Source organism: Hemiscyllium ocellatum, chromosome 45 (genome assembly GCF_020745735.1).
Source record: "Hemiscyllium ocellatum isolate sHemOce1 chromosome 45, sHemOce1.pat.X.cur, whole genome shotgun sequence".
Taxonomy (NCBI): domain Eukaryota; kingdom Metazoa; phylum Chordata; class Chondrichthyes; order Orectolobiformes; family Hemiscylliidae; genus Hemiscyllium; species Hemiscyllium ocellatum.
Window position 1 is genome coordinate 11,343,825 of NC_083445.1, and position 10,366 is coordinate 11,354,190.

The 10,366-nt window shown below is 47.9% G+C and overlaps 1 protein-coding gene across 1 annotated transcript in view; it reads right to left on the reverse strand.

Annotated features, from left to right (window-relative positions):
* Positions 1-7,718: 7,718 nt before the first annotated feature.
* The window catches only part of prkcsh (protein kinase C substrate 80K-H), a 75,760-nt gene continuing 73,112 nt past the window's right edge, over positions 7,719-10,366 (reverse strand). The window contains exon 17 of the mRNA XM_060855003.1: positions 7,719-9,211. The gene's annotated coding sequence lies outside the window, so the exon portion shown is untranslated. The remainder of the gene's footprint in view (positions 9,212-10,366) is intronic.

The window sequence follows — 10,366 nt, forward strand, 5'->3', positions numbered from 1 at the left end:
GTGTGCAGTGAGAGAGGGACTCACTGTTGCAGTGAGAGAGGGACTCACTGAAGAAGGGCTCATGCCCGAAACGTCGATTCTCCTGCTAAACTTTGGATGCTGCCTGACCTGTTGCGCTTTTCCAGCTCCCGCTAGAATCTACACAGTACTGAAAGCAACAAACGCTGGAGATCACAGAAGGTCAGGCAATATCCACTGAGAGAAAGCAAGCTAATTTTTCAAGTGTAGATGTCTCTTCGTCACAGCTGACATGAAGCAGCAGGGTCAGCTGGACTTGAAACATTAGCTTGCTTTTTCTCCATGGATGCCGTCTGACCCACTGTGATCTCCAGCGTTTGTTATTTTCAGTATTATACGGGGGACACTGGTTCAAACCACACCACAGCAGATGGTAAAGTCCGAACTGAACAAAAAGGAAAGGTGACATTAAAAACTAGTCTAAGAGCAACCACGTAGCTACAGTTGTAAAAAACCATCTGGTTCATTCATGCGGAAATCTGCCGCCCTTACTTGGTCTGACCTACATGTGACTCCAAACCCATAGCAACGTGTTGGGAGGTCATGCTGAAGTTGTACAGCTCTTCTGGAGTACTGTGTCCAGTTCTGGTCGCCCTGTTATAGGAAGGATATTATTAAACTGGAGAGGGTTCAGAAGAGATTTACCAGGGTGTTGCTGGGTATGGAGGGCTTGAGAAAGGCTGGACAGGCTGAGATGTTAATCGTGGGAGCGTAAGAGGCTGAGAGGTGACATTATAGAAGTTTATAAAATAATGAGGGTAGAGCAATTTGGTAGTTGCCTTTTCCCGAGGATGGGAGATTTGAAGTCTAGGGGGGCATGCTGTACGATGCTATGACTCAATGACTATGTGGTTGGCTCTTAACTCTTAACTGACGTAGCGTAGAGAGCCAACCTATTGTTAGCTTTATAGCAGAGATAGATTACGTTTTGTTAAGCAAAGGTATTAAGGGATATTGCCAAGGGCACAGCTACTCGGTTAGGCCATCAGGCATGATGGTCACAGAACAGGCTTATGGTGCTTACTGGGCATGAGTCCTTCCTGAAGAAGGGCTCATGCCCAAAACGGCGATTTTCCTGCTCTTTGGATGCTGCCTGACCCGCTGTGCTTTTCCAGCAACATATTTTCAGCTTATGGGTCTGAATGGCCTACTCCTAAAGGGAGTTAGGAATAGCTTGAGAAATGCTAGCCTTTACTGCAAAGCCATGAAAGAACAAAGAAAAACAAATCTCCCCGACATCACTGCATTACATTAACCACGGGCGGTGCAAGAAAATGGCTCCTCAAAGGGCAACTGGGGATAAACAACAAACACTGGTCTTTCCAGCAATACTCATGGGCCAAGAGCAAGTAGAAAGATGGACCAGAAGGTCTCAAGTTTGATGTGCCCTTCCCTCAGATTGAGTTCATATAAAGGGCAGTCGAGCTAGACACAGTTTCATGGTGCAGTGAGTAGGAAGAGTTTGACGTAAAACGAATCCACATGGTTCTGCTTGCTGTCTTGGGAGCCCTTGCTGCATGGGTTTCCTTTTAAATATATTTTCAAAAGATGTGGACATCACTGGCAAGGTCAGTATTGAGAAACATAGAAAAGGGGTGCAGGAGTAAGCCATTCGGCCCTTCAAGCCTACACCACCATGCAATACAATCACAGGCTGAGCATGAAATCCCAGTATCCCCTTCCCGCGTTCTCTCCGTACCCCTTGGTCCCTTTAACCACAAGGGTCATGCCCAGCTCCCTCTTGAATATCTCTTAATGAACTGCCCCCCCCCCCAGCTTCCTGTGGGAGAGAATTCCACAGGTTCACAACTCTCTGGGTGAGGGAATTCGTCCCTGACATTCTTAGACTGGACTTTACCCAACATCAGGAACATTCTTCCCACATCTACCCTGTCCAGTCCCATCAAGGATGTTATATGACTTTCAATGGGGCTCATCTCCACCCCCTCCCCTCGCCCCCACCACCCCCCCCCCCCACCCCCCAACCACATTGTTCAAAATTCCAGAGAGTACAAGCCCAGTCGACCCAGTCTATCCTCATATGTCAGTCCTGCCATCCCGGGAATCAGTCTGAGGAGCCTTCGCTGGACTCCCTCAGTAGCGAGAATGTCTGCCTCAGACTAGAAGATCAGAACTGCACACAACACTCAAGGTCTGGCCTCACCAAGGACCTATCTGCAGCAAGACATCCCTACTTCGATATCTCTAAATACCCGAGAGAAGCTGGGGTGGGAATTGGAGGAGGAGTTAAGCTATTTACCCTTCCAAATCTGCCTCCCCAGCTCATGACTGACCTGCGTCAGGCCTCCGTTCCCCTTTACTAGTCAGTTCCTCATAGCCCTCAACATCTCAAAAACCTACCTTCCGTTTAAATACTTTGTGATCTCGCCTCCACAACTCTCTTGGGATAGAATCGTCCAGACATTCACCGCCCTCTCAGAGAACAAATGCCGTTGCATCTGTTTCAGATGCATTTATTCCGTAACCGTGTCTCCTATGTTGAGGTGCCCCTGCTAGAGGAAATATCTTCTCAATATCTCTGAAAGTTGCCACCCAGGTAAATTATGCTGTGAAGAAGGCATATGGCGAACTGGCTTTTATTGGTAGAGGAATTGAGTTCCGGAGTCCTGAGGTCATGTTGCAGTTGTATAAGACTCTGGTGCAGCCGCATCTGGAGTATTGAGTGCAGTTTTGGTTGCCATACTATAGGAAGGATGTGGAGGCACTGGAACGGGTGCAGAGGAGGTTTACCAGGATGTTGCCTGGTATGGTAGGAAGATCGTATGAGGAAAGGCTGAGGCACTTGGGGCTGTTCTCATTGGAGAAAAGAAGGTTTAGGGGTGACTTGATAGAGGTGTACAAGATGATTAGGGGTTTAGATAGGGTTGACCATGAGAACCTTTTTCCATGTATGGAGTCAGATATTACGAGGGGGGCATAGCTTTAAATTTAGGGGTAGATTCTTTACTCAGCGAGTCGTGAGTTCATGGAATGCCCTGCCAGTAGCAGTGGTGGACTCTCCCTCTTTATGGGCATTTAAACGGGCATTGGATAGACATATGGAGGATAGTGGGCTAGTGTAGGTTAGGTGGGCTTGGATCGGTGCAACATCGAGGGCCGAAGGGCCTGTACTGCGCTGTATTTTTCTATGTTCTATGTTATCATCTACCCTGTCAAGTCCCATCAGAATCTTGCATGTTTCAATAAGGTCACCCCTTATTCTTCTAAACGCTAAGGAAGGCCAAACCTTTGCAGCTATTCTTAATTAAGCGAGTTTCTTCACTTCAGGAATGAGCCTCATGGGTCTCTTTAGCACCACCTTCCAAGCTAGTATATTGTTTCTCAAATACAGGGTGCAAAACTGTACACTGCCCTGTAGAGTGACTTCACTGACACTAAGCCTTGCTCAGTTGCAACCAGACTTCCTTATTTTGAAATTCTAACCCCCAGGCACTAAAGACCAAAATTCCAATTGCCTTTTTGAGTAGGAGATTAATCTGATAGTCAATTAGCTAAGGTTTCAGTGTGGAAGCAGCAGCCACTACCTCCGCACTTTCAAGACAGAAGAGAAAAACAGCTTCAATTTAATTCACGGTCAACACTTTTCACCAGGATTTTATTGCGACACCCACGCCAGCACATGACCATTCCCCTCTGTTACAGGAACTGTTACAGGGCAGCACGGTGACTCAGTGGTTAGCAGCACCAGAATCCCGGGTTTAAGTTGCCCGAGGGTGGAATGTCGGCGTGGAGTTTGCACACTCTCCCTGTGTCTGCGTGGGTTTCCTCCCACTGTCCAGAGATGTGCAGGTTAGGGTGGATTAGCCAAACTCAATTTGGGGTGGCACGGTGACTCAGTGGTTAGAACTGCTGCCTCACAGCACTGGGGACTTGGGTTTGATTCCAGCCTTAGAAGGCAGAAATGATTTTCTCTGCTGTGGTTTCTCAGGGTGGGGGGGTGAGTTGCAAACTGACTCCTTATTGTAGAGAGAGTTGAACATCTGTCTCTTGCTCTCCGGAAGTTATTGTCACCGTCTCAGTGTGGAGTATGCACATTCTCCCCGTGTCTGCGTGGGTTTCCTCTGGGTGCTCCGGTTTCCTCCCACAGTCCAATGATGTGCAGGTCAGGGTGAATTGGCCATGCTAAATTGCCCATAGTGTTAGTCAAAGGGAAACGGGTTTGGGTGGGTTATTCTTCAGAGGGTCAGTGTGGACTCATTGGGCAGAAGGGCCTGGTTCCACACTGTAGGGAATCTAAATTGCCCAACAGGCTCCTGGAATGTGTAGGCGATGTGGATTAGCCATAGGAAAACAAGATGATGGGGGTAGGGGGTGTGCAGGCTTGGGAGGCAGGGTCTTTGGAGGGCCAGTGTGGACGCGAGGGGTCAAATGGCCTACTTCCACACTGCAGGGATTCCATAAACTTCTGATGCCTTACAAACCTTCTGCATATGGAACAGCCTGTATTCACAGAAAATGGAAACTCAACTACTCTACCTTTATAAAAGCTGATCCTGAGACGAACATCACGGAGACAGCGAGAAGACAGAGACAGATACTCAACTCTCTCTATAATAAGGAGTCAGTTTACAACTCACTCCCCCAACCTGAGAAACCACAGCAGAAAAAATCGTTTCTGCCTTCTAATGCCTGGAAATATTCGGTGCAACTCGCTTAAGAGTGAGAAGGTAGAGCCGGGGATTAAACATCCAGGAAGCTGGGAACGCTAAAGCACCATCACAGATCTTGCCATAACCATCTCAGCTCTTGCAATTAGTGGTAACTAGGCTGCACAGGAGCAATTTTTTAAAAAATGATTTTACATAATTTTGCTGCCTACCTCTGCCCTCGGATTGAGTAAACTGTTTGATCACTTCAGAAGGTGGTTAAGAGTAACGCTCCCTCACTGATAGGCATCCACTGGGACAGTCCATGCATGCCCAACTTTGATGAATACATCTTGAAGGAGAGTTATACCTGAAACATTGACTTCTCCACCTCCTGGTGCTGCCTGGCTTGCTGTGTTCTTCCAGCCCCCTGCTTGTCTCCCTTGGATTCCAGCATCTGCAGTTTTTTTTTTGTCTCTAACCAGCTCTGATGAATAACTTCCGTCTCTGGAATTTGCCCAGGGACATCCATCAGTAAAAATTAGAGGGAATGCTGAAGAGCATCTGGATGGGTATATGAATAGGAAGGGTTTAGAGGGATATGGGCCAAGTGCTGGCAAATGGGACTAGATTGGTTTGGGATATCTGGTCAGCACAGACAGTTGGACCAAAGGGTCTGTTTCCATGCTGCAGATCTCTATGACTCTAAGAGTCAACCATGGTGACTGTGGGTCTGGAGTCACACATAGGTCAGACTGGATAAGCACTCTGTTCCCCAAAGAACATTAGTGAATCTAGATGGCAAGCAATGATAGCAGTGTTGGAATCCATTTCTCAAAGCAACTTTCCATCCCAAGTTTTATCAAACTTCACCAACCAGAGCAGTGAGATTACCGCTGATCCTCTAACTGCCTGTTGGAATTAGGGAGGGTTCTATATATAGTACAAACAGAGCACCAGTGATCGTAAGACAGGTTCTCCAGAACAATATTTGAGCTTTATAATTAAGGGACGATCTACTTTAAATGGTTAACAGTGATTATAAAGGTGCTACAGAAAGAGATTACTTCCCCTGGTTGGAGAAATCCAGAACAATGGGGGATGATCTTAAAATCAGAATTGTGGGTGAGCACTGCTGTCTCAACTCCTGGGTTCAGTTCCTTGGGCAGCAGTCTGTGTGGAGTTTGCACATTCTCCATGCGTCTTTATGGGTTCCCACTGGCTTTCTCCCACAGTCCGAAGATGTGCGGGTTGGCTGGATCGGCTGTGCTAAACTGCCCATGATGTGCAGGCTAGATAAATTAGCCACGGGAAATGCAGGATTATAAAAATGGAGGAGGGTGGGAGGTGGGTGGGGTGGTGCTGGTGCTCTTCAGAGGGTCAGTGCAGACACAATGGGCTGAATGGCCTCTATCTGCACTGCAGGGATTCTACCCTGTGTGTAGGAAGGACTGCAGTCACACATATGGGTGCAGGTGGCTAATTTGCCTCCTTAAAGTACATCTCTGAACCGGATGGGCTTTTAGGACAATTGTCCATTGTTCTGGTCAGCACAGAGACCAGCTTTGCATTCCAGATTTACCAACTGAGGTGCCTTTGAACACTCGTCCCCACAACGTTAGTGCAAACTTCTGGATTAGTCACAATGCCATGGCCAAACCCCTCCCAGTCACCTGAACAACTCTGGGGTAAGACTAGCCAAGTCGAGAAATGCCATTGGCCTGTGCAGGGGAGCTACCTTGCAAAATGTAGAGTGACTCTGGAGCCTGCAGTGGGCTTTTATGCTACCTCCCATACGATCGCCTCTTTCCATTAGTCCAAAGTCTGGATACAGCAACACTGCCTCCTGTACTTCACATTCAGAAACCAATCTGCACGTGCTACCTGTGGGCGTGCAGTAACGTCAACTGAGTGGTAAGCATCCTACAGGAGAAGCAACATCACCGGGATTTGCTCGTGATTTATTACTCCATGGGAGGACACCAGCAAGTACAACATACATTATCCATCCCGAATTACCCTCAGCTGTTCTATTCCATGCAATCTCTTCCATAACTGTATGAAACAGTTTCAAGCATCATTGCGGCTCAGTGTTTAGCACGGCTGCCTCACAGCACCAGCAACACAGGTTCGATTCCAGCCTCGGGTGATTGTCTGTGTGCAGTTTGCACATTCTCCCCGTGTCACAGTGGGTTTCCTCACAGTGTCTAAAGATGTTCAGGTTAGGGTGGATTGACCGTGAGGAAATTAGTCCAGGGATGCGCAGACTAGGTGGTTTAACCCCCACTCCACTCATGGAGAGTTACAGGGATAGGGTAGAGAGGGGAGGTGGGATGCTCTTTGGAGGGTCAACGTGGACTCTATGGGCTGAATGGCCTGTTTCCACGCAGTAGGTATTCTATGATTGAACTGAGTGGCTTGCCCGACCATGTTCGGAGGGCAGTGAGGAGTCAATGTCCAACGGTGAAGGCCAGACTTGGGTAAAGACGGCAGACTTCCTTCCCTGAAAAGACAATGGCGTGCCGAATGGGCTCTCAACGACAACCGTGTGGATTAATCGGATTTAAATTCCAAGCAGCTACACGGGCAGGATTCAAACCAATACTCGAAGAGCATTTGTTGCAACCTCCGAGTAGCTCAGCAAGAGCCCTGCCAATACCAGGGTTCACCTCATCTGACATATCCCTGAATGCGAAACTAGAAATGGAATCTCCCCTAGCCCCAGTGTACCGCCAGTCTGATTATCAAAGGGCTGCGCTTTGGCGGTCCTGCATGCTCAGGTGTGGCAGAAAAGCGGATGTGAACAGCACTGGATCAGCTCTGATCTTACTGAATGGTGGAGGCGGCCTATGGAGCTGGGAATTGCCCACACCGTCTTTAATGGTCTTCAGGCTGCGCTGGCCCGAACGAAGATATTTTAGCCCCAGCCGGTACAAATGCTGCCAGACCTGCTGGAGTTTTTTTTTCCAGCAATTAGTGATTTTTTTTTTCTCTCTGATTTACAGCATCAGCGGCTCATTCAGTTTTTCAGAGAGATTTAGCTCATGGGATTTGAGGGGAGTGGGAGAGCAGCAAAAATCAAAACACGCGTCATTCGTTCCATCTCCAACCACCAGTTTATTTTCACTTTGTCACCACAGAATTATTCATTGAACGCTCCCGCAATTTTACTCTATCGTGGCTGCAAACAGCGGATAGGACAGAAAGGTGCTGACAAAGGGAGTGGGGGGGAAACGACCAGTGAAGCTTGGTGGTCTCTGGAGAGAGGGAGAGAGGGAGAGAGAGAGAGAGAGTTTGTATCCAATAAAAATATACAATGATCCTATTCAAAAAATGTTTAATACACTATTGTTTGGTCACAGCCAAAGGGAGGAATACAAAAGCTGGGCTTGATTGAAGTGCAGATAAAAGATGCCTGGGTAAGTAGCCGAATCCCATTCACCTCCAGTACCCGACAGAGGGGAAGGGACTCTGAGCTTTTTGAGGGAAGCAATATTCAGCCACCAGTCCCCAAGACTCCAAATCCATTAAGCTGTAAAATCTGTCATACAGTTACTGTCACATACCCTTGATTGTGTACAACTGCTGGCTTCTGACTGTCAATGTGAAACACTAACGGGACAAAACAACAAGAAAGAAAGCAATGTTTGCCCTGAAGGTGATACCTGGGAATCAGTTTCACTCTGCCTGAATCCAGTTGGCTGTGTACTGAGCAACACTGACACTCTCTTCCCCAAAATGCCCTGGTATTTCTAGACAGGGAGTCTACAAAGTTACTAAGCAACAAAAAAAAGGGAGGAAGTCTTCAACAACAACAATCTGGGGAACAGACTGGTGGTATTTGGGGGGGGGGGGGGGAAAGCTACCTTTGAAACTAAAAGAAATCACATTGGCAAAAACACAATGGCGGTTATTAAATCATTTCACATTTAGAATTCACTAACAGAATACAGAACCTGGTGCCCACGAAAGGGGAGGTGAGAGGGTGCGAGGGAGGGCATGCGAAAGACAGCGCACACGCTTGAAAGAATCCCCATAAACCAGAAATTACAGAAGCACAGACTCCCGAAGCCAGACCCGAAACAGGTTGCGTTTCCAAAAACACGACGCATTTCGAAGAGGGACATAAATAGCCAACTGCGCACACACGCAGCCTCTGAAAGCAGCCGGGCGGACTGCCTCCTGCAAATCTTATTACCAAGCCTTTTAAAGAAAATATGTCAACTGCACTTCACTGTGTAAGCAGCGTGTTGGTTGACACTGGATACTGAGCTGAGTCACCGTGTCTCACAGACGTGGGAGGTGGAGGGGGGGAGGAGGAGGAGGAGGAGAGAATGACTGCATATCAGTTTGAAAAAAAAGAGTTCTGCAGAGCTTTGATTTAGTTCCAAGTGATCAACGATGAAAAAAAAATCTTCTCTCAGAGGAAAGATATCATTTTTGGAAAAAGTGCCCAGACAGAGAAGGGCTTCAATTAAAAAAAAATCAAACTGGTCCGAACCGGAGGGAGGCCTGCTGGGGTCAACAGTGCTGCAGGTTCCAGCAAACCCATCTTTGTGTTTCTTCACCAACCAGGTTCCAACGACCTGTAAAAGAATAATACACATCAGCGATCAATGAATGACTGAACAATGGGCACGGTCAGAAAATAATTTTTTCTTAAACATGTTGTGTAAATGAGTTTGTTACACTGTCCAGGATACTTTTGCTTCTCAGTTGTCCAGGTTAGACGGGAAATGTACAGAGGAGTGTGATTGATGTGGGGGGGGGGGGGGGGGGGGGAGGGGACTGATTTCCGATTCCTCACTCTGGGGCAATCTGTAGTTTGATTAGATTAGATTACTTACAGTGTGGAAACAGGCCCTTCGGCCCAACAAGTCCACACCGACCCACCGAAACGCAACCCACCCATACCCCTACATTTACCCCTTACCTAACACTACGGGCAATTTAGCATGGCCAATTCACCTGACCCGCACATCTTTGGACTGTGGGAGGAAACCGGAGCACGCGGAGGAAACCCACGCAGACACGGGGAGAACGTGCAAACTCCACACAGTCGCCTGAGTCGGGAATTGAACCTGGGTCTCAGGCGCTGTGAGGCAGCAGTGCTAACCACTGTGCCACCGTGCCGCCCACGCACAGAACACAGAAAAATACAGCGCAGTACAGGCCCTTCGGCCCTCGATGTTGCGCCGATCCAAGCCCACCTAACCTACACTAGCCCACTATCCTCCATATGCCTATCCAATGCCCGTTTAAATGCCCATAAAGAGGGAGAGTCCACCACTGCTACTGGCAGGGCATGAACTCACGACTCGCTGAGTAAAGAATCTACCCCTAACATCTGTCCTATACATACCACCCCTTAATTTAAAGCTTTGCCCCCTCGTAATAGCTGACTCCATACGTGGAAATATTTTCTTGACGGTGCAAAGAAGCTCACCCCTTCAGGAGCGGAAATTACCACGTAACATCAGCACAGTCCCACACCCTGCCTTATAAGAGACCCTTCAGAGAACGGGTCTACATCGAAAACCCAGTTCTGGCAAAAAGTTCTCTCTCTTGTCCCTCTGAGAAACTGCCTCATCTGCTCAATGACTCCAGCATTTTCTCACTTTCTACAGGAGCACTCGAGCATTTTGCTTTGGTGTTGGAAACAGGGCATTACAAATCGGCAGCAAAGGTCTGAAAGCATCTAACACAAAGAGCAACCCATACTTCAAGTGCTCGGCCAGCCC